General features: G+C 37.6%; 11 non-coding genes across 11 annotated transcripts; all 11 read left to right on the top strand.

Annotated features, from left to right (window-relative positions):
• The first annotated feature begins 5,741 nt into the window (after positions 1-5,741).
• Positions 5,742-5,859, top strand: LOC145997808 (U5 spliceosomal RNA). Its single transcript, XR_014443198.1, has one exon. It is a non-coding gene; the product is annotated as a U5 spliceosomal RNA (small nuclear RNA).
• Positions 5,860-7,417: 1,558 nt separating this feature from the next.
• LOC145997689 (U5 spliceosomal RNA) lies at positions 7,418-7,535 on the top strand. The gene has a single exon (XR_014443085.1). It is a non-coding gene; the product is annotated as a U5 spliceosomal RNA (small nuclear RNA).
• Positions 7,536-9,095: 1,560 nt separating this feature from the next.
• Positions 9,096-9,214, top strand: LOC145997697 (U5 spliceosomal RNA). The gene has a single exon (XR_014443093.1). It is a non-coding gene; the product is annotated as a U5 spliceosomal RNA (small nuclear RNA).
• A 1,547-nt stretch (positions 9,215-10,761) lies between these two features.
• On the top strand, positions 10,762-10,879 carry LOC145997922 (U5 spliceosomal RNA). Its single transcript, XR_014443305.1, has one exon. It is a non-coding gene; the product is annotated as a U5 spliceosomal RNA (small nuclear RNA).
• Positions 10,880-12,435: 1,556 nt separating this feature from the next.
• LOC145997570 (U5 spliceosomal RNA) lies at positions 12,436-12,553 on the top strand. Its single transcript, XR_014442971.1, has one exon. It is a non-coding gene; the product is annotated as a U5 spliceosomal RNA (small nuclear RNA).
• A 1,563-nt stretch (positions 12,554-14,116) lies between these two features.
• On the top strand, positions 14,117-14,234 carry LOC145997720 (U5 spliceosomal RNA). The gene has a single exon (XR_014443116.1). It is a non-coding gene; the product is annotated as a U5 spliceosomal RNA (small nuclear RNA).
• A 1,564-nt stretch (positions 14,235-15,798) lies between these two features.
• Positions 15,799-15,916, top strand: LOC145997651 (U5 spliceosomal RNA). Its single transcript, XR_014443048.1, has one exon. It is a non-coding gene; the product is annotated as a U5 spliceosomal RNA (small nuclear RNA).
• A 1,564-nt stretch (positions 15,917-17,480) lies between these two features.
• Positions 17,481-17,598, top strand: LOC145997698 (U5 spliceosomal RNA). Its single transcript, XR_014443094.1, has one exon. It is a non-coding gene; the product is annotated as a U5 spliceosomal RNA (small nuclear RNA).
• A 6,285-nt stretch (positions 17,599-23,883) lies between these two features.
• Positions 23,884-24,001, top strand: LOC145997568 (U5 spliceosomal RNA). The gene has a single exon (XR_014442970.1). It is a non-coding gene; the product is annotated as a U5 spliceosomal RNA (small nuclear RNA).
• Positions 24,002-25,561: 1,560 nt separating this feature from the next.
• Positions 25,562-25,679, top strand: LOC145997567 (U5 spliceosomal RNA). The gene has a single exon (XR_014442969.1). It is a non-coding gene; the product is annotated as a U5 spliceosomal RNA (small nuclear RNA).
• Positions 25,680-27,239: 1,560 nt separating this feature from the next.
• On the top strand, positions 27,240-27,357 carry LOC145997566 (U5 spliceosomal RNA). Its single transcript, XR_014442968.1, has one exon. It is a non-coding gene; the product is annotated as a U5 spliceosomal RNA (small nuclear RNA).
• The last annotated feature ends 367 nt before the right edge of the window (positions 27,358-27,724 follow it).

Below are 27,724 nucleotides of genomic sequence, written 5' to 3'. Positions count from 1 at the left end.
TTCACGATGATAATTAATCAGAAGTTACCACTTGGACTCAGTGGGGCCTGGAAACTTTGGATTAGTTGGAGCTTCTCGAACAGCGTACAGGCGAGATTTAAGACTAACATAAATGTGTATTTAAGAAGTTAGTCAAGCGTTTGCTTGTAATATGAACACAATCAATCCTTGGATGTTCCACAAATACATTATTTTTCATTATTCTTAAAAAAATGTCATCTTGGCATTTTGTTTAAAAGTTTTATTTTTTTAAAAAAATATATCCTTTTCGACAAATCAACATTAAAAGCATGTTAAAACAAACAAAAGAACACAAATTTGCCAACCCTGTATGGAAGTAACATTGTGAAAAAGAAGTCGTTAGCGTATGATAGGAAATTTTGGAACACAAAATTACTTTTACTTATTTCTTTCTCTCTCATTTACAATTGTCGAAATGTAACTTGCTTTGATGCCGAGAATTATTACGTTAAGTAATTTCCACGGAACTATCTTGTTTTATATTCATGGCTATTGCCCAATCTATACTAAATTTCGAGATTCCATCACTACATATATACGTGCAAGAATCGCATGACATGAAAGTGACCCGTCACAACCGAAATAACTGCGGTAATTTTCTTTCTTGCTTCGGTTTGGTTTCTTTACGAAACATTATTAAGCATGCCTGTGGGAGAAACCCGAAAGTGTAATAGTCTTGCATATGAGAACAGGTAAACTGAAAATTCTTCGTGAAATGGAATTTGTTGCCAAAGTACAAGTTCCCACTAGTTGAAATGGTGGCCGAGAGATGGCAGAATTTGCTGTCGGTTTATCATTTGTGTACGTTGGTCCGTGCACATGACGCAAATTAGAAATCGGCACGAATTTATATCCTTATTCTCTCGTTTTAAGAAACGAAAATTACACAAAACGAGGTTTTATGTTTCAACAAGTAAAACAGCAATTTCCTACGGAACCTACACGTTCCCATGAGCAGTGAATAGAACTGCAACATAGGCTAGGAAAATTTGGTGGCATGGAAACATCATGGCATCCGGGGAGGCCCAATCCCCGAGAATCAAGGTGGAAACCTAACGGTGACAACTGAAGCCTTGATTGTGCATCGCGAACTGTACTGCAATCCACGTTTACAGCACTTTGTATTCTGCTTAACTGGAAGCGAACTGTGCTACAATCCACGTTTGCAGCACTTTGTACTCTGCTTAACTGGAAGCGAACTGTGCTACAATCCACGTTTGCAGCACTTTGTACTCTGCTTAACTAGAAGCGAACTGTGCTACAATCCACGTTTGCGCACCTTGTACTTTGCTTATTTTTGTAACACCTGAAATAACTCTGTCTCCTAATTGTTTCGTCTTCGAAAACTATTACTAGGTTGCCTCCCTTCGCTCACCATGCATAAAGGGCTCCCCCAACAAGTTGGGGGTGCAAACTCTCGAGGCATGATAATCCAAAAACAAGACCGAGGCAACTCAAGAAGCACTTCAGCCGATTCAAAAACACCCAGGGATCGCTCTCGATCTCCTCTTCAACTACAAAAGAAACAAAAATATCAAGAACAAACACGCAATCCAAAGTTAAATCCCAGAGATACCATACAAATTGATGACCGAACTGAAGAAAATCCCACTGTCTACAACTTCCTACTACAAAATTACGACCCCAAGTACAGAACTCCTAAGTTGCTCCTTCAACAGTTACAAAAATACCTCCCCCGAGCACAAGTAGAACAAATTATATTCACCAGAAATGGCATCATTATCAAATCCAGAGATCCGCAATTTCTATCCACCTTGAGAAACAAAGTTTCGTTCGAAATTTTTGGACCACAGGCTGCTCTATCCCAACTGACACCCAAAACTGCCAAACAATCACCACCCCCAAACAAACCACCTCATATGTCAGTCGTTATTAAAGGCGTAGATCCAGAACTCGCTGACCAAGAAGTATTAGAAGAACTACGTTTGGAAGGGCATGAAGTTATAAAATGCGTTCGAATCCAAAACAACAACGGACCAACTTACCTGATGCGAGTAATAACAGACTGTTCCAGCACAATCGATCGCTTACTTCATGAAGGGGCTTATATATATCGCCAACGACACAGGGTTGAACCATCGCATTCAAGGGCACCTCTTCCGTTACGATGTGAACGCTGCCAGAAATACAACGCCCACACTACGGCAAATTGCCCCGAAACACCTATCTGTGGCTATTGTTCTGGCCAACACACGACTAAAGAGTGCACAAATCTGAATGCACCACCCAAATGTAACACGTGCAAACAGGATCATCCCTCATATAGTTACCGTTGTGCGGCACGCCCAAACCCCGAAGCCTCACGCCCTGACCTAACTGTACCATTAAGAACTATGGATACTACAACTCCACCACAGAACTCTCTGAAACAACCAGTGACTGTTGAAGATCTACTTAGATTTCAAACATTAACCCTCCAAAATATCCACCCATTTCTACGCCAACATATATTACAACAGATAGTACAGACAGCTAAGACTCTTTTTCGAGTCCACCTGTTCGCTACATATTCTGGTCCACATGTACATTTTCAAATTGTACCACTGGAAACTGAAGTTTAGAAACCTAACTGTTATTCATACAATTATGGCGGGATATATACATTATAATTTCCTATTTATGAACATCCGTTCTCTACCGAAACATAAAGCTATATTCCAGGAACTTCTCCTGGAAGAAGACATTCATTTCTTTGCACTGAATGAAACCCGTATCCCCAAAGCCACACCCCTTTACATACCCAGGTATTCCTTGCTACATACACCTGGTCCTACAACGGCGCAACGATTATGTGGTGGAGTAGCCCTGGGGATCAAGCCAAAATTTCCCTATAGAACAAATATATTACCACCTCAATTTCCATACCAAGAATATTCAATTGCTACACTTTATCTCAAAAGTATAAATGTGACATTGGCTACTGTATATATACGACCCACTAGCCCTCTACCTACGGACTTCTTTCTTTATATCGCTTCTACATACCGTCACTACTTCATACTAGCTGATATTAATATACATAGCCGAACAAATGCAGAACGAACAGCTTTCCACACTACCATCGATAACAATACTACAGGTATATTTCAAGATTTACCATCTGCAACTCGTCCAGAGAGTAACACAACCCCCGATGTAGTTTTTGTATCACCTTCCTTAGCTGACAAAATTAACATAGAAGTCCTAGCACCGATAGGAAGTGATCATGCACCAATTAAAATAACTCTACCAGTGCACCACTATACTCAACACAAACAGGTTCCTCCAAAGCGGATCTATGATTATAACAGAGCAAATTGGGAAGGTTATCGAGAAGATCTCTCCACTGTCTTTCAAAATTTCACCCCTCCAACGAACTCTAACGAGCTAGATAAGGCTGTAGAAAACATCACGACAGAAGTCAAACAAGCAGCAAGTACACATATACCACAGATAACTGTGAACAGTTTTAAACCTAAACTACCACCTAAATACCTTCATCTAGTGACTGCATCACGTCGTGCCTATCGGGAATACGTACAAACAAGGAATCCTGAATGTCTGCGAGTTCACCGTCAATGGATAAGAACTGTCCATAACTACATAAAGGCACACAAACAACGTCAGTGGATCGACACTTGCAATCACCTTGATGCTGAAAGCCATCCTAGCAAATTCTGGAAACGATTTCATATGCTTACAGGAAAACATACAAGTACTACGTATCCTCTTCTCTCACAACAACAAGCTCTTACAAATGATTACGAAAAGGCAAATGAATTTGCACAAATTCTCCAAGACACATTTACTCCTCCGCTTCCACTTGCTCCTAATAGCAGATAAGAATCTCAAATAACAAGGAAGGTACATCCTGAAAATAGACAACTGCAACCCAGCCCTCATCATGCTACCAACGCAAATCACCCTCTTACTACTTTAATTACCACAGATGATATAACAAACGCAGTCCGAAACAAAAGAAACACTGCCCCAGGGTTTGATTCCATAACATATGTTTTGATAAAGAAAGCTCCACTAGCAATGTTGTCATTTCTCGCCTTGATATACAACTTAATCCTTCGCACTGGATATTACCCTGTCGAATGGAAAGTGTCGAAAGTACTCATGTTTCCGAAACCTGATAAAGATCGTACAGATCCAAAATGCTATAGACCTATACAACTAACATCAATACTCAGCAAAATCCTTGAAAAAATTTTAGTCCGCCGATTACACTCTCACTTATCGTCAAATAATTTTCTCCCGATCCACCAAGCCGGATTTAGGCCACACTTTAGCGTCTTGGATAACCTACTAAGACTCTCAAATCGAATCTACAACCAGTACAATACATCTAAACCCTCTTGTTTAATACTATTCGATCTTGAAAAGGCATTCGATAAAGTGTGGCACACCGGCCTCATATATAAACTGCATAAGTTTCGCCTTCCTCTCTGTTACATTCGTTTAATTTTCAACTTTCTTACCAACCGAATGGCATATGTAACAATAAATAACAACATGTCTCACCCTATCTTCTTGAACGCCGGAGTACCGCAAGGATCGGTTTTATCTCCACTGCTCTACTTACTTTATGTCGCAGATATGCCAACATTCTCTCAGGTGTCAACATACCAATACGCTGATGATACAGCTCTACTGGCTTGTGGTTCTACAATTCAAGCAATAAATCGCATTATGCAACCAGCTATTAATGTATTTCAACGATGGTGCGACACTTGGAGACTCACCATAAATAGCGCAAAAACTCAAGCCATAATATTTCTTCCTACAGGATGTCGCTCACGGATACAAAGAAATCCAAGTCTGTTAGATCTTAAGATCCGTGGCACACGCATAATACCTACCAACAGCGTCAAATACCTTGGTGTCATATTTGACACAAAACTAACATGGACACCACACCTGCAGAACATCAAAAAGAAAGCCAAAAACAGACTACAGCTGATGAAGAGACTTGTCGGCACGAATTGGGGACTTCGAGCAAACATCCTCCTAAATACCTATCTGGCCTTTCTTCGGCCCGTACTTACGTATGGACACACAGCATGGCTCTCAGCAGAGGACTCGTTCTATGAACGACTACAAATCATAGAGAGACATGCATGTCGACTGGCATACAGAATCAAACTACCAAGCCCAACTCGACACTTATATACACGAATAAGTTTTCCACATATAACACTTCACCTAGAGGCATTGCGAAAAGAATATATAAATAACAGGATGAACAAAGAACACCCACCGTTGGTTCACACAATCCGTGAAGATGCAATACACGACTGCTACCCGTACAGATTGTATACTCCATTACAACATCTTTTAACTCTGTATACTCTGACCATCGGGCCCAGACATCCTGATTATGAACTATACACCATTCATCATCCACCACAATTACGACCACATTTATACCCTTCATATTGCAACTAATAATCAAACTACAAGAAAGGGTATTTATTTACTAACATAAGAATGAAAGTAGGGTGTTATATAATATAGCAATGAAAATCCAAGGTCATTTCAAGACCAGGTTAGTGTTCATTTCATAATCCCAAAAATAGAAAAAGTGCACTTAGCCTATCTATTATTATTATTATATATTTAAAAGTATCAGCACGTACCGAAGAGAGGGACATAACCCTCTAAACGGATGAACGGAAAAAAAAAAAAAAAAAAAAAAAAAAAAGGCCTGGAAACAACTCTGGTTTCCCTTCATACGCAAAAATCTCTCGCCTTTTACTAAAGGTTTCCGTGGAGGGGAACAACAAACGAGTCTAATATTATTTTTTATAAAGGCTTGGTACAAACTGAGCCCGATTTGCAAACACAACGAAAACTGTAGTTGGAAATGTGTGCTCTTGCTCAGCTTGATAATCTCTCACCTTCTGAAATTTGCAGGCAGGAGGATCTGTATGGGCGCTTGCTGCTAATTTTCCAAATGCTCTTGTCATTTCACAACGAAGCCGAACATGGAAATGACTTCACAGGGAGGATTGTATGGAAACAGAGTTAGCATGATCAAAACAAAGTGTTTTAAACTATATGTTTTCTCCGTTTAAAACATATTTCTTTGTTTATTTCAAATGTTTAAACAAAGCGTTTGAAACATGTTTCTTTTCAGATTTGTTTAAAACAAATTTTGATACTTGACGTTTGATAGTTTGTGATTATTTGTGTGTTTTGTAACTACGCGTTTTCTTTAAATGAGTATCATTCTCTTCATTGTGCATTAGAATCTTCTCAGTGGTTCAAAATGTACATCAAATAACACACATATGGTGATGAATACCGTGGGCCACGTTTAAAATTCATGGCTATGATTTATGCAGATGTTTAAGATTTAGATCCATTCACGATGATAATTAATCAGAAGCTACCACTTGGACTCAGTGGGGCCTGGAAACTGTGGATTAGTTGGAGCTTCTCCAACAGCGTACAGGCGAGATTTAAGACTAACATAAATGTGTATTTTAAGAAGTTAGTCATGCGTTTGCTTGTAATATGAACACAATCAATCCTTGGATGTTCTACAGATACATGATTTTTCATTATTCTTAAAAAAATGTCATCTTCGCATTTTGTTTAAAAGTTTTATTTTTTAAAAAAATATATCCTTTTCGACAAATCAACATTAAAAGCATGTTAAAACAAACAAAAGAACACAAATTTGCCAACCCTGTATGGAAGTAACATTGTGAAAAAGAAATCGTTAGCGTATGAATAAAATTTTGGAACACAAAATTCCTTTTACTTATTTCTTTCTTTCTCATTTACAATTGTCGAAATGTAACTTGCTTTGATGCCGAGAATTATTACGTTAAGTAATTTCCACGGAACTATCTTGTTTTATATTCATGGCTATTTCCCAATCTATACTAAATTTCGAGATTCCATCACTACATATATACGTGCAAGAATCGCATGACATGAAAGTGACCCGTCACAACCGAAATAACTGCGGTAATTTTCTTTCTTGCTTCGGTTTGGTTTCTTTACGAAACATTATTAAGCATGCCTGTGGGAGAAACCGAAAGTGTAATCGTGTTGCATATGAGAACAGGTAAACTGAAAATTCTTCGTGAAATGGAATTTGTTGTCAAAGTACAAGTTCCCACTAGTTGAAATGGTGGCCGAGAGATGGCAGAATTTGCTGTCGGTTTATCATTTGTGTACGTTGGTCCCTGCACATGACGCAAATTAGAAATCGGCACGGATTTATATCTTTATTCTCTCGTTTTAAGAAACGAAAATCACACAGAACGAGGTTTTATGTTTCAACAAGTAAAACAGCAATTTCCTACGGAACCTACACGTTCCCATGAGCAGTGAAATGAACTGCAACATAGGCTAGGAAAAATTGGTGGCCTGGAAACAACTCTGGTTTCCCTTCATACGCAAAAATCTTTCGCCTTTTACTAAAGATTTCCGTGGAGGGGAACAACAAACGAGTCTAATATTATTTTTAATAAAGGCTTGGTACAAACTGAGCCCGATTAGCAAACACAACGAAAACTGTAGGTGGAAATGTGTGCTCTTGCTCAGCTTGATAATCTCTCACCTTCTGAAATTTGCATGCAGAAGGATCTGTATGGGCCCTTGCTGCTAATTATCCAAATGCTCTTGTCAATTCACAACGAAGCCGAACATGGAAATGACTTCACAGGGAGGATTGTATGGAAACAGAGTTAGCATGATCAAAACAAAGTGTTTAAACTATATGTATTCTCCGTTTAAAATATATTTCTTTGTTTATTTCAAATGTTTAAACAAAGCGTTTGAAACATATTTCTCTTCAGATTTGTTTAAAACACATTTTGATACATGACGTTTGATAGTTTGTGATTATTTGTGTGTTTTGTAACTACGCGTTTTCTTTAAATGAGTTTCGTTTTCTTCATTGTGCATTAGAAACTGCTCAGTGGTTCAAAATGTACATCAAATAATACACATATGGTGATGAATACCGTGGGCCACGTTTAAAATTTATGGCTATGATTTATGCAGATGTTTAAGATTTAGATCCATTCACGATGATAATTAATCAGAAGCTACCACTTGGACTCAGTGGGGCCTGGAAACTGTGGATTAGTTGGAGCTTCTCGAACAGCGTACAGGAGAGATTTAAGACTAACATAAATGTGTATTTTAAGAAGTTAGTCAAGCGTTTGCTTGTAATATGAACACAATCAATCCTTGGATGTTCTACAGATACATTATTTTTCATTATTCTTAAAAAAATGTCATCTTGGCATTTTGTTTAAAAGTTTTATTTTTTTAAAAAAATATATCCTTTTCGACAAATCAACATTAAAAGCATGTTAAAACAAACAAAAGAACACAAATTTGCCAACCCTGTATGGAAGTAACATTGTGAAAAAGGAGTCGTTAGCGTATGATAATAAATTTTGGAACACAAAATTCCTTTTACTTATTTCCTTCTCTCTAATTTACAATTGTCGAAATGTAACTTGCTTTGATGCCGAGAATTATTACGTTAAGTAATTTCCACGGAACTATCTTGTTTTATATTCATGGCTAATGCCCAATCTATACTAAATTTCGAGATTCCATCACTACATATATACGTGCAAGAATCGCATGACATGAAAGTGACCCGTCACAACCGAAATAACTGCGGTAATTTTCTTTCTTGCTTCGGTTTGGTTTCTTTACGAAACATTATTAAGCATGCCTGTGGGAGAAAACCGAAAGTGTAATCGTGTTGCATATGAGAACAGGTAAACTGAAAATTCTTCGTGAAATGGAATTTGTTGTCAAAGTACAAGTTCCCACTAGTTGAAATGGTGGCCGAGAGATGGCAGAATTTGCTGTCGGTTTATCATTTGTGTACGTTGGTCCGTGCACATGACGCAAATTAGAAATCGGCACGGATTTATATCCTTATTCTCTCGTTTTAAGAAACGAAAATCACACAAAACGAGGTTTTATGTTTCAACAAGTAAAACAGCAATTTCCTACGGAACCTACACGTTCCCATGAGCAGTGAATAGAACTGCAACATAGGCTAGGAAAAATTGGTGGCCTGGAAACAACTTTGGTTTCCCTTCATACGCAAAAATCTTTCGCCTTTTACTAAAGATTTCCGTGGAGGGGAACAACAAACGAGTCTAATATTATTTTTTTCTAAACGCTTGGTACAAACTGAGCCCGATTAGCAAACACAACGAAAACTGTAGTTGGAAATGTGTGCTCTTGCTCAGCTTGATAATCTCTCACCTTCTGTAATTTGCAGGCAGGAGGATCTGTATGGGCGCTTGCTGCTAATTTTCCAAATGCTCTTGTCATTTCACAACGAAGCCGAACATGGAAATGACTTCACAGGGAGGATTGTATGGAAACAGAGTTAGCATGATCAAAACAAAGTGTTTTAAACTATATGTTTTCTCCGTTTAAAACATATTTCTTTGTTTATTTCAAATGTTTAAACAAAGCGTTTGAAGCATGTTTCTTTTCAGATTTGTTTAAAACACATTTTGATACATGACGTTTGATAGTTTGTTATTATTTGTGTGTTTTGTAACTACGCGTTTTCTTTAAATGAGTATCATCCTCTTCATTGTGCATTAGAATCTTCTCAGTGGTTCAAAATGTACATCAAATAACACACATATGGTGATGAATACCGTGGGCCACGTTTAAAATTTATGGCTATGATTTATGCAGATGTTTAAGATTTAGATCCATTCACGATGATAATTAATCAGAAGCTACCACTTGGACTCAGTGGGGCCTGGAAACTGTGGATTAGTTGGAGCTTCTCGAACAGCGTACAGGCGAGATTTAAGACTAACATAAATGTGTATTTTAAGAAGTTAGTCAAGCGTTTGCTTGTAATATGAACACAAACAATCCTTGGATGTTCTACAGATACATTATTTTTCATTATTCTTAAAAAAATGTAATCTTGGCATTTTGTTTAAAAGTTTTATTTTTTTTAAAAAAAATATATCCTTTTCGACAAATCAACATTAAAAGCATGTTAAAACAAACAAAAGAACACAAATTTGCCAACCCTGTATGGAAGTAACATTGTGAAAAAGGAGTCGTTAGCGTATGATAGGAAATTTTGGAACACAAAATTCCTTTTACTTATTTCTTTCTCTCTAATTTACAATTGTCGAAATGTAACTTGCTTTGATGCCGAAAATTATTACGTTAAGTAATTTCCACGGAACTATCTTGTTTTATATTCATGGCTATTGCCCAATCTATACTAAATTTCGAGATTCCATCACTACATATATACGTGCAAGAATCGCATGACATGAAAGTGACCCGTCACAACCGAAATAACTGCGGTAATTTTCTTTCTTGCTTCGGTTTGGTTTCTTTACGAAACATTATTAAGCATGCCTGTGGGAGAAACCCGAAAGTGTAATCGTGTTGCATATGAGAACAGATAAACTAAAAATTCTTCGTGAAATGGAATTTGTTGCCAAAGTACAAGTTCCCACTAGTTGAAATGGTGGCCGAGAGATGGCAGAAATTGCTGTCGGTTTATCATTTGTGTACGTTGGTCCGTGCACATGACGCAAATTAGAAATCGGCACGGATTTATATCCTTCGTTTTAAGAAACGAAAATCACACAAAACGAGGTTTTATGTTTCAACAAGTAAAACAGCAATTTCCTACGGAACCTACACGTTCCCATGAGCAGTGAATAGAACTGCAACATAGGCTAGGAAAAATTGGTGGAACTCTGGTTTCCCTTCATACGCAAAAATCTTTCGCCTTTTACTAAAGATTTCCGTGGAGGGGAACAACAAACGAGTCTAATATTATTTTTTATAAAGGCTTGGTACAAACTGAGCCCGATTAGCAAACACAACGAAAACTGTAGGTGGAAATGTGTGCTCTTGCTCAGCTTGATAATCTCTCACCTTCTGAAATTTGCAGGCAGGAGGATCTGTATGGGCGCTTGCTGCTAAATTTCCAAATGCTCTTGTCATTTCACAACGAAGCCGAACATGGAAATGACTTCACAGGGAGGATTGTATGGAAACAGAGTTAGCATGATCAAAACAAAGTGTTTTAAACAATATGTTTTCTCCGTTTAAAACATATTTCTTTGTTTATTTAAAATGTTTAAACAAAGCGTTGGAAACATGTTTCTTTTCAGATTTGTTTAAAACAAATTTTGATTCTTGACGTTTGATAGTTTGTGATTATTTGTGTGTTTTGTAACTACGCGTTTTCTTTAAATGAGTATCATCCTCTTCATTGTGCATTAGAATCTTCTCAGTGGTTCAAAATGTACATCAAATAACACACATATGGTGATGAATACCGTGGGCCACGTTTAAAATTTATGGCTGTGATTTATGCAGATGTTTAAGATTTAGATCCATTCACGATGATAATTAATCAGAAGCTACCACTTGGACTCAGTGGGGCCTGGAAACTGTGGATTAGTTGGAGCTTCTCGAACAGCGTACAGGCGAGATTTAAGACTAACATAAATGTGTATTTTAAGAAGTTAGTCAAGCGTTTGCTTGTAATATGAACACAAACAATCCTTGGATGTTCTACAGATACATTATTTTTCATTATTCTTAAAAAAATGTAATCTTGGCATTTTGTTTAAAAGTTTTATTTTTTTAAAAAAAAATATATCCTTTTCGACAAATCAACATTAAAAGCATGTTAAAACAAACAAAAGAACACAAATTTGCCAACCCTGTATGGAAGTAACATTGTGAAAAAGGAGTCGTTAGCGTATGATAGGAAATTTTGGAACACAAAATTCCTTTTACTTATTTCTTTCTCTCTAATTTACAATTGTCGAAATATAACTTGCTTTGATGCCGAAAATTAATACGTTAAGTAATTTCCACGGAACTATCTGGTTTTATATTCATGGCTATTGCCCAATCTATACTAAATTTCGAGATTCCATCACTACATATATACGTGCAAGAATCGCATGACATGAAAGTGACCCGTCACAACCGAAATAACTGCGGTAATTTTCTTTCTTGCTTCGATTTGGTTTCTTTACGAAACATTATTAAGCATGCCTGTGGGAGAAACCCGAAAGTGTAATCGTGTTGCATATGAGAACAGATAAACTAAAAATTCTTCGTGAAATGGAATTTGTTGCCAAAGTACAAGTTCCCACTAGTTGAAATGGTGGCCGAGAGATGGCAGAAATTGCTGTCGGTTTATCATTTGTGTACGTTGGTCCGTGCACATGACGCAAATTAGAAATCGGCACGGATTTATATCCTTCGTTTTAAGAAACGAAAATCACACAAAACGAGGTTTTATGTTTCAACAAGTAAAACAGCAATTTCCTACGGAACCTACACGTTCCCATGAGCAGTGAATAGAACTGCAACATAGGCTAGGAAAAATTGGTGGCCTGGAAACAACTCTGGTTTCCCTTCATACGCAAAAATCTTTCGCCTTTTACTAAAGATTTCCGTGGAGGGGAACAACAAACGAGTCTAATATTATTTTTTATAAAGGCTTGGTACAAACTGAGCCCGATTGGCAAACACAACGAAAACTGTAGGTGGAAATGTGTGCTCTTGCTCAGCTTGATAATCTCTCACCTTCTGAAATTTGCAGGCAGGAGGATCTGTATGGGCGCTTGCTGCTAAATTTCCAAATGCTCTTGTCATTTCACAACGAAGCCGAACATGGAAATGACTTCACAGGGAGGATTGGATGGAAACAGAGTTAGCATGATCAAAACAAAGTGTTTTAAACAATATGTTTTCTCCGTTTAAAACATATTTCTTTGTTTATTTAAAATGTTTAAACAAAGCGTTGGAAACATGTTTCTTTTCAGATTTGTTTAAAACAAATTTTGATTCTTGACGTTTGATAGTTTGTGATTATTTGTGTGTTTTGTAACTACGCGTTTTCTTTAAATGAGTATCATCCTCTTCATTGTGCATTAGAATCTTCTCAGTGGTTCAAAATGTACATCAAATAACACACATATGGTGATGAATACCGTGGGCCACGTTTAAAATTCATGGCTATGATTTATGCAGATGTTTAAGATTTAGATCCATTCACGATGATAATTAATCAGAAGCTACCACTTGGACTCAGTGGGGCCTGGAAACTGTGGATTAGTTGGAGCTTCTCGAACAGCGTACAGGCGAGATTTAAGACTAACATAAATGTGTATTTTAAGAAGTTAGTCAAGCGTTTGCTTGTAATATGAACACAATCAATCCTTGGATGTTCTACAGATACATTATTTTTCATTATTCTTAAAAAAATGTCATCTTGGCATTTTGTTTAAAAGTTTTATTTTTTTAAAAAAAAATATATCCTTTTCGACAAATCAACATTAAAAGCATGTTAAAACAAACAAAAGAACACAAATTTGCCAACCCTGTATGGAAGTAACATTGTGAAAAAGGAGTCGTTAGCGTATGATAGGAAATTTTGGAACACAAAATTCCTTTTACTTATTTCTTTCTCTCTAATGTACAATTGTCGAAATGTAACTTCCTTTGATGCCGAGAATTATTACGTTAAGTAATTTCCACGGAACTATCTTGTTTTATATTCATGGCTATTGCCCAATCTATACTAAATTTCGAGATTCCATCACTACATATATACGTGCAAGAATCGCATGACATGAAAGTGACCCGTCACAACCGAAATAACTGCGGTAATTTTCTTTCTTGCTTCGGTTTGGTTTCTTTACGAAACATTATTAAGCATGCCTGTGGGAGAAACCCGAAAGTGTAATAGTCTTGCATATGAGAACAGGTAAACTGAAAATTTTTTGTGAAATGGAATTTGTTGTCAAAGTACAAGTTCCCACTAGTTGAAATGGTGGCCGAGAGATGGCAGAATTTGCTGTCGGTTTATCATTTGTGTACGTTGGTCCGTGCACATGACGCAAATTAGAAATCGGCACGGATTTATATCCTTATTCTCTCGTTTTAAGAAACGAAAATCACACAAAACGAGGTTTTATATTTCAACAAGTAAAACAGCAATTTCATACGGAACCTACACGTTCCCATGAGCAGTGAATAGAACTGCAACATAGGCAAGGAAAAATTGGTGGCCTGGAAACAACTCTGGTTTCCCTTCATACGCAAAAATCTTTCGCCTTTTACTAAAGATTTCCGTGGAGGGGAAGAACAAACGAGTTTAATATTATTTTTTATAAAGGCTTGGTAGAAACTGAGCCCGATTAGCAAACACAACGAAAACTGTAGGTGGAAATGTGTGCTCTTGCTCAGCTTGATAATCTCTCACCTTCTGAAATTTGCAGGCAGGAGGATCTGTATGGGCGCTTGCTGCTAAATTTCCAAATGCTCTTGTCATTTCACAACGAAGCCGAACATGGAAATGACTTCACAGGGAGGATTGTATGGAAACAGAGTTAGCATGATCAAAACAAAGTGTTTTAAACAATATGTTTTCTCCGTTTAAAACATATTTCTTTGTTTATTTAAAATGTTTAAACAAAGCGTTTGAAACATGTTTCTTTTCAGATTTGTTTAAAAGACATTTTGATACTTGACGTTTGATAGTTTGTGATTATTTGTGTGTTTTGTAACTACGCGTTTTCTTTAAATGAGTATCATTCTCTTCATTGTGCATTAGAATCTTCTCAGTGGTTCAAAATGTACATCAAATAACACACATATGGTGATGAATACCGTGGGCCACGTTTAAAATTCATGGCTATGATTTATGCAGATGTTTAAAATTTAGATCCATTCACGATGATAATTAATCAGAAGCTACCACTTGGACTCAGTGGGGCCTGGAAACTGTGGATTAGTTGGAGCTTCTCGAACAGCGTACAGGCAAGATTTAAGACTAACATAAATGTGTATTTTAAGAAGTTAGTCAAGCGTTTGCTTGTAATATGAACACAATCAATCCTTGGATGTTCTACAGATACATTATTTTTCATTATTCTTAAAAAAATGTCATCTTGGCATTTTGTTTAAAAGTTTTATTTTTTTTTAAAAAAAATATATCCTTTTCGACAAATCAACATTAAAAGCATGTTAAAACAAACAAAAGAACACAAATTTGCCAACCCTGTATGGAAGTAACATTGTGAAAAAGGAGTCGTTAGCGTATGATAGGAAATTTTGGAACACAAAATTCCTTTTACTTATTTCTTTCTCTCTAATTTACAATTGTCGAAATGTAACTTGCTTTGATGCCGAAAATTATTACGTTAAGTAATTTCCACGGAACTATCTTGTTTTATATTCATGGCTATTGCCCAATCTATACTAAATTTCGAGATTCCATCACTACATATATACGTGCAAGAATCGCATGACATGAAAGTGACCCGTCACAACCGAAATAACTGCGGTAATTTTCTTTCTTGCTTCGGTTTGGTTTCTTTACGAAACATTATTAAGCATGCCTGTGGGAGAAACCCGAAAGTGTAATCGTGTTGCATATGAGAACAGATAAACTGAAAATTCTTCGTGAAATGGAATTTGTTGCCAAAGTACAAGTTCCCACTAGTTGAAATGGTGGCCGAGAGATGGCAGAATTTGCTGTCGGTTTATCATTTGTGTACGTTGGTCCGTGCACATGACGCAAATTAGAAATCGGCACGGATTTATATCCTTATTCTCTCGTTTTAAGAAACGAAAATCACACAAAACGAGGTTTTATGTTTCAACAAGTAAAACAGCTTTTTTCTACGGAACCTACACGTTCCCATGAGCAGTGAATAGAACTGCAACATAGGCTAGGAAAAATTGGTGGCCTGGAAACAACTCTGGTTTCCCTTCATACGCAAAAATCTTTCGCCTTTTACTAAAGATTTCCGTGGAGGGGAACAACAAACGAGTCTAATATTATTTTTTATAAAGGCTAGGTACAAACTGAGCCCGATTAGCAAACACAACGAAAACTGTAGGTGGAAATGTGTGCTCTTGCTCAGCTTGATAATCTCTCACCTTCTGAAATTTGCAGGCAGGAGGATCTGTATGGGCGCTTGCTGCTAAATTTCCAAATGCTCTTGTCATTTCACAACGAAGCCGAACATGGAAATGACTTCACAGGGAGGATTGGATGGAAACAGAGTTAGCATGATCAAAACAAAGTGTTTTAAACTATATGTTTTCTCCGTTTAAAACATATTTCTTTGTTTATTTAAAATGTTTAAACAAAGCGTTGGAAACATGTTTCTTTTCAGATTTGTTTAAAACAAATTTTGATTCTTGACGTTTGATAGTTTGTGATTATTTGTGTGTTTTGTAACTACGCGTTTTCTTTAAATGAGTATCATCCTCTTCATTGTGCATTAGAATCTTCTCAGTGGTTCAAAATGTACATCAAATAACACACATATGGTGATGAATACCGTGGGCCACGTTTAAAATTTATGGCTATGATTTATGCAGATGTTTAAGATTTAGATCCATTCACGATGATAATTAATCAGAAGCTACCACTTGGACTCAGTGGGGCCTGGAAACTGTGGATTAGTTGGAGCTTCTCGAACAGCGTACAGGCGAGATTTAAGACTAACATAAATGTGTATTTTAAGAAGTTAGTCAAGCGTTTGCTTGTAATATGAACACAAACAATCCTTGGATGTTCTACAGATACATTATTTTTCATTATTCTTAAAAAAATGTAATCTTGGCATTTTGTTTAAAAGTTTTATTTTTTTAAAAAAAAAATATATCCTTTTCGACAAATCAACATTAAAAGCATGTTAAAACAAACAAAAGAACACAAATTTGCCAACCCTGTATGGAAGTAACATTGTGAAAAAGGAGTCGTTAGCGTATGATAGGAAATTTTGGAACACAAAATTCCTTTTACTTATTTCTTTCTCTCTAATTTACAATTGTCGAAATGTAACTTGCTTTGATGCCGAAAATTATTACGTTAAGTAATTTCCACGGAACTATCTTGTTTTATATTCATGGCTATTGCCCAATCTATACTAAATTTCGAGATTCCATCACTACATATATACGTGCAAGAATCGCATGACATGAAAGTGACCCGTCACAACCGAAATAACTGCGGTAATTTTCTTTCTTGCTTCGGTTTGGTTTCTTTACGAAACATTATTAAGCATGCCTGTGGGAGAAACCCGAAAGTGTAATCGTGTTGCATATGAGAACAGGTAAACTGAAAATTCTTCGTGAAATGGAATTTGTTGTCAAAGTACAAGTTCCCACTAGTTGAAATGGTGGCCGAGAGATGGCAGAATTTGCTGTCGGTTTATCATTTGAGTACGTTGGTCCGTGCACATGACGCAAATTAGAAATCGGCACGGATTTATATCCTTATTCTCTCGTTTTAAGAAACGAAAATCACACAAAACGAGGTTTTATGTTTCAACAAGTAAAACAGCAATTTCCTACGGAACCTACACGTTCCCATGAGCAGTGAATAGAACTGCAACATAGGCTAGGAAAAATTGGTGGCCTGGAAACAACTCTCGTTTCCCTTCATACGCAAAAATCTTTCGCCTTTTACTAAAGATTTCCGTGGAGGGGAACAACAAACGAGTCTAATATTATTTTTTATAAAGGCTTGGTACAAACTGAGCCCGATTAGCAAACACAACGAAAACTGTAGGTGGAAATGTGTGCTCTTGCTCAGCTTGATAATCTCTCACCTTCTGAAATTTGCAGGCAGGAGGATCTGTATGGGCGCTTGCTGCTAATTTTCCAAATGCTCTTGTCATTTCACAACGAAGCCGAACATGGAAATGACTTCACAGGGAGGATTGTATGGAAACAGAGTTAGCATGATCAAAACAAAGTGTTTTAAACTATATGTTTTCTCCGTTTAAAACATATTTCTTTGTTTATTTCAAATGTTTAAACAAAGCGTTTGAAACATGTTTCTTTTCAGATTTGTTTAAAACACATTTTGATACATGACGTTTGATAGTTTGTGATTATTTGTGTGTTTTGTAACTACGCGTTTTCTTTAAATGAGTATCATTTTCTTCATTGTGCATTAGAATCTTCTCAGTGGTTCAAAATGTACATCAAATAACACACATATGGTGATGAATACCGTGGGCCACGTTTAAAATTCATGGCTATGATTTATGCAGATGTTTAAGATTTAGATCCATTCACGATGATAATTAATCAGAAGCTACCACTTGGACTCAGTGGGGCCTGGAAACTGTGGATTAGTTGGAGCTTCTCGAACAGCGTACAGGAGAGATTTAAGACTAACATAAATGTGTATTTTAAGAAGTTAGTCAAGCGTTTGCTTGTAATATGAACACAATCAATCCTTGGATGTTCAACAGACATCTTATTATTCATTATTCTTAAAAAAGTGTCATCTTGGCATTTTGTTTAAAAGTTTTATTTTTTTAAAAAAAAGTATATCTTTTTCGACAAATCAACATTAAAAGCATGTTAAAACAAACAAAAGAACACAAATTTGCCAACCCTGTATGGAAGTAACATTGTGAAAAAGAAGTCGTTAGCGTATGATAGGAAATTTTGGAACACAAAATTCCTTTTACTTATTTCTTTCTCTCTAATTTACAATTGTCGAAATGTAACTTGCTTTGATGCCGAGAATTATTACGTTAAGTAATTTCCACAGAACTATCTTGTTTTATATTCATGGCTAATGCCCAATCTATACTAAATTTCGAGATTCCATCACTACATATATACGTGCAAGAATCGCATGACATGAAAGTGACCCGTCACAACCGAAATAACTGCGGTAATTTTCTTTCTTGCTTCGGTTTGGTTTCTTTACGAAACATTATTAAGCATGCCTGTGGGAGAAACCCGAAAGTGTAATCGTGTTGCATATGAGAACAGGTAAACTGAAAATTCTTCGTGAAATGGAATTTGTTGTCAAAGGACAAGTTCCCACTAGTTGAAATGGTGGCCGAGAGATGGCAGAATTTGCTGTCGGTTTATCATTTGAGTACGTTGGTCCGTGCACATGACGCAAATTAGAAATCGGCACGGATTTATATCCTTATTCTCTCCTTTTAAGAACGAAAATCACACAAAACGAGGTTTTATGTTTCAACAAGTAAAACAGTAATTTCCTACGGAACCTACACGTTCCCATGAGCAGTGAATAGAACTGCAACATAGGCTAGGAAAAATTGGTGGCCTGGAAACACGTCAGTGCGTCGAGAGAAAACCCCCTTGGAACATTCGCTGTGACTGTAATTTCAGTACGTTTGGAACGGACGACTGGAGGTAATTGCAGTCTGCACAGTGGTTTGGTGTTCCCGAGGTACTTTGTTGAACGCCTTGCTGCGAAGGGATATCTAGCTCGAACGACACTTTTCAGGTGGCCGCAACTAGGTTGTAGCCCCAAACACTCACCGGTGGAGCTCTGGTCACAGTACCAATCCTTTCTTTCTTTCGTTGGCTCTGGTTTCTGTCCTCGTTTCTCATTGGCTGTTTGGTTCTAAAATCTTGTTTGGTAAGTGTCTGTTCTGAGACTTTGACTCTGACTCTCTCCATCACGTGCAAAGTGCAGCTTCCACACTCACTCGCCGATTGCAAAGTAGTGCAAGGGAAGCGATGCATAAAGGGCTCCCCCAACAAGTTGGGGGTACTGTCCCTAGAGATGTCAGAGCCAGAGGCCGGAACAAGCTAGAAAATCCAAATTCCCGAAGCTCTTCCATGGATTCCCGCGATCGATCTAGGTCACCACTTGCCAACAAAAAGCAGAAACTTCCAGAGAGAACAGACTCCAGACAGAACAAAACCGACGTAAACACACAGACACCAGTGTTGTACAATTTCCTTCTTTCGAACTACGACACCAAATACAAGACGCCAAAACATATCCTAAATCAAATCCTAAAATATGTGCCAAGAGCTTCAGTTAATGAAATAGTCTTCACCAGGAACGGAATACTTATAAAATCTACTGACCCACATTTCTCCACCATTATCAGAGACAAGGCCTCCTACCAAATTTTTGGTACAAATGCCAATATGAAGCCACTAACCTCTACACGTCCAAAGCAACCTCCTCCGCCTAAACGAGCACCAATGCTATCAGTGGTGATTCGGGGTGTTCCCCCTGAATACACCGACACAGAAATCGCTGAAGAAATTCAGGCAGAAGGTCACACCATCCACAAGTGCATGAGAATCCGAAATGACAACGGACCAACCTATATGGTTCGAATACTGACAGTAGATAAAGATACCGTGGACGAACTATTGCACAATGGAGCCTATATATATTGTCGAAAGCACAGAGTTGAACCTTCCAGGACGTCAACACCACTGCCCGTGCGTTGTGAACGTTGTCAAACATACAATCAGCACACTACAACCAACTGTCCAAATTCAGCAATCTGTGGATACTGTTCTGGGCCACATTCTACCAACACTTGTACAAACATCCAGAACCCGCCTAAATGCAACACATGCTCTGAAGGACATCCTACTTACAGCTATAAATGCCAAGCCAAACCTAACCCAGAACCAAATCACCCTGAGCTTGTTGTTCCCATCCGAACTATAGATAGCTCAACCAAACCGGCAAATTCACTAATGGACCCAATCACTGTGGAAGATCTGCTACGATTCTTTACTATTACAACTCAAAACATCCAGCCATTTCTACGCACACATATTCTGGACCAAGTCATACTCGCTGCAAAAACACTTTTCAAACTGCAGTTACACGCTACGTATACGGGACCACATGTCCATTTCAATATCAACCCTCTTGAAAACACAAGTACATCCTAAAACAGTTTTCAGACTCTTCATAACAATCATGGGCTATTATTTTCTCTTCTTAAATATTCGCTCTTTAACAAAACACAAAAGCTTATTTGAGACTGTCTTGCAGGAAAAGAATATATCAGCTTTCGCCCTCAACGAAACATTCCTAACGCCAAAACTCAAACCCAAGATCAGCGGATATACTATGATTCGACATGATGGGCCAACGGAAGCTCAACGTGCAAATGGAGGGACTGCAATTGGCTTTCGAAAATCATATCCGCACAGAGAACACACATTACCACCGCATTTCAACTTGCCGGAATACAGCATAGCAACAATATATCTGAGGCACAGAAGCATTACCCTAGCAACCATCTATGTCCGGCCTGGACATCCTATACCATACAACTTTATCAATTATATTGAAAACAGCTACAAGCATTACATAATCATGACCGACATAAATCTCCATAGTCGACCACAAGCCGAAAAGCGACAATTTCACCAAACTATAGACAGCTGCCAAAATTGCCATTTCCACCAACTTCCGAAACCATCTAGACCAATCAGCAGTACTTCTCCAGATGTTGTACTTACATCGACTTCCCTCCTTACAAATAGCAACGTGGATATACTTGAACCCATTGGTAGCGATCACGCACCTATAATCTTTACAGTTGACGCACCTGCACCAACTCCTCACAAACCCTTTCTCATAACAAGGTACTCCTACGATCAAGCAGACTGGGAAAAATATCGTAATGCAATCGAAAACACCGTGCAAAACGCAGATACGCCAACTAACGATAGGGATCTGGATGATGTAGTCCCATTACTCACTTCTGCCTTAACCGAAGCTGCGAAAAGTACCATCCCACTTCAAACCATCAATCTATATAAACCAAAATTACCGCCGAACTATCTAAAACTGATTTCAGCCTCCAGGCGTGCCTTCCGAGAGTATGTTGTAACAAGAAATCCTGAAGCGTTACGGCAACATAGACAACTCCTCCGAACGGTACAAAACTATATCATTGCATATAAAAGAAGGAATTGGATAAAAACGTGCAATACACTGGCTGATACATCACATCCATCCAAATACTGGCAACAATTTAACAAACTCACAGGGAAAAGGTCAAGAACTACATATCCCATTATAGTCGATGGGAAATCCGTAGACGACGACCAAGAGAAAGCAAACGTCTTTGCACACCACTTTCAAGGTATCTTTACACCACAAACTGAACCATTACACAAAACAACCCAATCACGTACAGTACAACGTGTCTCAAACCCACATAACCGAGCTCTCAAACCTAACAATGACCATAGTATGGATGAAAATGAACCTCTAACCTCACCTATAACACCAGAAGACATAGAATGCGCCATATCTCGGAAAAGAAACACTGCTCCAGGCTTCGACTCGGTAACCTACCGACTCGTCAGAGAGGCTCCAAGAACCTTTCTGCTCACCCTGGCCACCATATATACCTATATACTACGAACAGGCTACTTCCCGACAGAATGGAAAGTTTCCAAAATCCTGCTGTTCGCCAAACCCGGGAAACCTGTTCGCGAAGTATCCTCCTACAGACCAATACAGCTCACATCGACCCTCAGCAAAATCTTTGAAAAAGTACTTGTACGCAGATTGCACCAACACCTTTCATCCAAGAAGCTCCTACCCGCACATCAAGCAGGCTTCCGACCATCTATCAGCCTCAACGACCAACTTCTGAGATTGATAACAACTATAACAAACCACTATAACAAGTCCTTGCCATCGTGTCTTCTTTTATTCGATCTCGAAAAGGCGTTTGACAAAGTATGGCATTCGGGATTAATATATAAACTGCACAAATTCCAACTTCCTCAATGCTACATCCGCCTTATCCATTCGTTCCTGGCAGGCCGTATGTCATACATCTCTCTGAACTCGGCAACATCCTATCCCATCTTCTTGCACACAGGAGTCCCACAGGGGTCTGTTTTGTCACCGCTGTTATATTTAATGTATGTAACAGATATGCCGACCATGGATACCAGCACACACGTATTCCAATTTGCAGATGACACTGCTTTCCTAATTCTTGGGAAAACAGTTCAATCCATTAATAAAACACTCCAAAAGGCCGTAGACTCCTTTATTCGCTGGTGCAACCAATGGAAACTATCAATAAACTCTTCAAAAACTCAGGCAGTAGTTTTCCTACCTCCCCACTGTCGCTCCAAAGTACACCGAAACCCCAAACTCTTGGAGATTAAAATAGAGGGGAGACGCATCTTACCTTCAAAACACGTAACATACCTTGGGGTTACCATAGATGAAAAACTGACCTGGCGCCCACACTTAGAAAGGATAAAGAAGAAGGTAAAGAACCGCCTAAACCTATTATGGAAACTGGTGGGTACATCTTGGGGATTACACCCGACAACAGTCCTAACCACCTACAAAATGTTCTTGCGCCCAGCCATCACTCACGGGCATATTGCTTGGATTGACGCTTCTGCCTCCTTCTACGACCAACTGGAAATCTTTGAACGGCACGCATTTAGATTGGCTTTCCGGATTAAATTACCTTATCCCACAGCACTACTGTATGACAGGATTTCCTTCCCGACTATTCTGTATCACGTCGAGAGCCTTCGCCAACGATACATAAACAAAGCCATGATATCCGAAAACCCAGTATTCTGGAATAACATTCATCTTGATATCCGACATGATGCAGCACCTACACATATTTATACGCCATTACAACACCTGCTCACCATGTATTCATGTTATCTAGATGATCTAGACCCACAGAAACACGAATACGATATATATCATCCATCGCAGTTATCATGCCATATTTATCCCACCACTACAGCCTAAGCAGTACCAACAATACTCCGACTCCAAATATCGAAATCCATATTTACAATCTTCTCAACCATGCCCAAAAGTAAGATAACACATACTAATCACCAATCTTAATAAGAAAAAATATTCTGCAATATAAAAAAGCACTTAGACCATCCAAAATGATGAAAGACACATAACTTACAATGAAATCACTTACCGAAGTGAGGGCATAACCCTCTCAACGGGTTAACACTAGCAAAAAAAAAAAAAAAAAAAAAAAAGCCTGGAAACAACTCTGGTTTCCCTTCATACGCAAAAATCTTTCGCCTTTTACTAAAGATTTCCGTGGAGGGGAACAACAAACGAGTCTAATATTATTTTTTATAAAGGCTTGGTACAAACTGAGCCCGATTAGCAAACACAACGAAAACTGTAGGTGGAAATGTGTGCTCTTGCTCAGCTTGATAATCTCTCACCTTCTGAAATTTGCAGGCAGGAGGATCTGTATGGGCGCTTGCTGCTAATTTTCCAAATGCTCTTGTCATTTCACAACGAAGCCGAACATGGAAATGACTTCACAGGGAGGATTGTATGGAAACAGAGTTAGCATGATCAAAACAAAGTGTTTTAAACTATATGTTTTCTCCGTTTAAAACATATTTCTTTGTTTATTATAAATGTTTAAACAAAGCGTTTGAAACATGTTTCTTTTCAGATTTGTTTAAAACAAATTTTGATACTTGACGTTTGATAGTTTGTGATTATTTGTGTGTTTTGTAACTACGCGTTTTCTTTAAATGAGTATCATTCTCTTCATTGTGCATTAGAATCTTCTCAGTGGTTCAAAATGTACATCAAATAACACACATATGGTGATGAATACCGTGGGCCACGTTTAAAATTCATGGCTATGATTTATGCAGATGTTTAAGATTTAGATCCATTCACGATGATAATTAATCAGAAGCTACCACTTGGACTCAGTGGGGCCTGGAAACTGTGGATTAGTTGGAGCTTCTCAAACAGCGTACAGGCAAGATTTAAGACTAACATAAATGTGTATTTTAAGAAGTTAGTCAAGCGTTTGCTTGTAATATGAACACAATCAATCCTTGGATGTTCTACAGATACATTATTTTTCATTATTCTTAAAAAAATGTCATCTTGGCATTTTGTTTAAAAGTTTTATTTTTTAAAAAAATATATCCTTTTCGACAAATCAACATTAAAAGCATGTTAAAACAAACAAAAGAACACAAATTTGCCAACCCTGTATGGAAGTAACATTGTGAAAAAGAAATCGTTAGCGTATGATAGGAAATTTTGGAACACAAAATTCCTTTTACTTATTTCTTTCTCTCTAATTTACAATTGTCGAAATGTAACTTGCTTTGATGCCGAGAATTATTACGTTAAGTAATTTCCACGGAACTATCTTGTTTTATATTCATGGCTATTTCCCAATCTATAGTAAATTTCGAGATTCCATCACTACATATATACGTGCAAGAATCGCATGACATGAAAGTGACCCGTCACAACCGAAATAACTGCGGTAATTTTCTTTCTTGCTTCGGTTTGGTTTCTTTACGAAACATTATTAAGCATGCCTGTGGGAGAAACCCGAAAGTGTAATAGTCTTGCATATGAGAACAGGTAAACTGAAAATTCTTCGTGAAATGGAATTTGTTGCCAAAGTACAAGTTCCCACTAGTTGAAATTGTGGCCGAGAGATGGCAGAATTTGCTGTCGGTTTATCATTTGTGTACGTTGGTCCGTGCACATGACGCAAATTAGAAATCGGCACGGATTTATATCCTTATTCTCTCGTTTTAAGAAACGAAAATCACACAAAACGAGGTTTCATGTTTCAACAAGTAAAACAGCAATATCCTACGGAACCTACACGTTCCCATGAGCAGTGAAATGAACTGCAACATAGGCTAGGAAAAATTGGTGGCCTGGAAACAACTCTGGTTTCCCTTCATACGCAAAAATCTTTCGCCTTTTACTAAAGATTTCCGTGGAGGGGAACAACAAACGAGTCTAATATTATTTTTTATAAAGGCTTGGTACAAACTGAGCCCGATTAGCAAACACAACGAAAACTGTAGGGGGAAATGTGTGCTCTTGCTCAGCTTGATAATCTCTCACCTTCTGAAATTTGCAGGCAGAAGGATCTGTATGGGCGCTTGCTGCTAATTTTCCAAATGCTCTTGTCAATTCACAACGAAGCCGAACATGGAAATGACTTCACAGGGAGGATTGTATGGAAACAGAGTTAGCATGATCAAAACAAAGTGTTTAAACTATATGTTTTCTCCGTTTAAAACATATTTCTTTGTTTATTATAAATGTTTAAACAAAGCGTTTGAAACATGTTTCTTTTCAGATTTGTTTAAAACACATTTTGATACATGACGTTTGATAGTTTGTGATTATTTGTGTGTTTTGTAACTACGCGTTTTCTTTAAATGAGTTTCATTTTCTTCATTGTGCATTAGAATCTGCTCAGTGGTTCAAAATGTACATCAAATAATACACATATGGTGATGAATACCGTGGGCCACGTTTAAAATTCATGGCTATGATTTATGCAGATGTTTAAGATTTAGATCCATTCACGATGATAATTAATCAGAAGCTACAACTTGGACTCAGTGGGGCCTGGAAACTGTGGATTAGTTGGAGCTTCTCGAACAGCGTACAAGAGAGATTTAAGACTAACATAAATGTGTATTTTAAGAAGTTAGTCAAGCGTTTGCTTGTAATATGAACACAATCAATCCTTGGATGTTCTACAGATACATTATTTTTCATTATTCTTAAAAAAATGTCATCTTGGCATTTTGTTTAAAAGTTTTATTTTTTAAAAAAAATATATCCTTTTCGACAAATCAACATTAAAAGCATGTTAAAACAAACAAAAGAACACAAATTTGCCAACCCTGTATGGAAGTAACATTGTGAAAAAGGACTCGTTAGCGTATGATAGGAAATTTTGGAACACAAAATTCCTTTTACTTATTTCTTTCTCTCTAATTTACAATTGTCGAAATGTAACTTGCTTTGATGCCGAAAATTATTACGTTAAGTAATTTCCACGGAACTATCTTGTTTTATATTCATGGCTATTGCCCAATCTATAGTAAATTTCGAGATTCCATCACTACATATATACGTGCAAGAATCGCATGACATGAAAGTGACCCGTCACAACCGAAATAACTGCGGTAATTTTCTTTCTTGCTTCGGTTTGGTTTCCTTACGAAACATTATTAAGCATGCCTGTGGGAGAAACCCGAAAGTGTAATAGTCTTGCATATGAGAACAGATAAACTAAAAATTCTTCGTGAAATGGAATTTGTTGCCAAAGTACAAGTTCCCACTAGTTGAAATGGTGGCCGAGAGATGGCAGAATTTGTTGTCGGTTTATCATTTGTGTACGTTGGTCCGTGCACATGACGCAAATTAGAAATCGGCACGGATTTATATCCTTATTCTCTCGTTTTAAGAAACGAAAATCACACAAAACGAGGTTTTATGTTTCAACAAGTAAAACAGCAATTTCCTACGGAACCTACACGTTCCCATGAGAAGTGAATAGAACTGCAACATAGGCTAGGAAAAATTGGTGGCCTGGAAACAACTCTGGTTTCCCTTCATACGCAAAAATCTTTCGCCTTTTACTAAAGATTTCCGTGGAGGGGAACAACAAACGAGTCTAATATTATTTTTTATAAAGGCTTGGTACAAACTGAGCCCGATTAGCAAACACAACGAAAACTGTAGGTGGAAATGTGTGCTATTGCTCAGCTTGATAATCTCTCACCTTCTGAAATTTGCAGGCAGGAGGATCTGTATGGGCGCTTGCTGCTAAATTTCCAAATGCTCTTGTCATTTCACAACGAAGCCGAACATGGAAATGACTTCACAGGGAGGATTGTATGGAAACAGAGTTAGCATGATCAAAACAAAGTGTTTAAACAATATGTTTTCTCCGTTTAAAACATATTTCTTTGTTTATTTAAAATGTTTAAACAAAGCGTTTGAAGCATGTTTCTTTTCAGATTTGTTTAAAACACATTTTGATACATGACGTTTGATAGTTTGTTATTATTTGTGTGTTTT

The sequence above is a fragment of the Lepisma saccharinum genome, chromosome 13 (assembly GCF_977018435.1).
Source record: "Lepisma saccharinum chromosome 13, izLepSacc3.1, whole genome shotgun sequence".
Taxonomy (NCBI): Eukaryota; Metazoa; Arthropoda; class Insecta; order Zygentoma; family Lepismatidae; genus Lepisma; species Lepisma saccharinum.
This window is presented reverse-complemented; position numbering and strand designations above follow the sequence as displayed.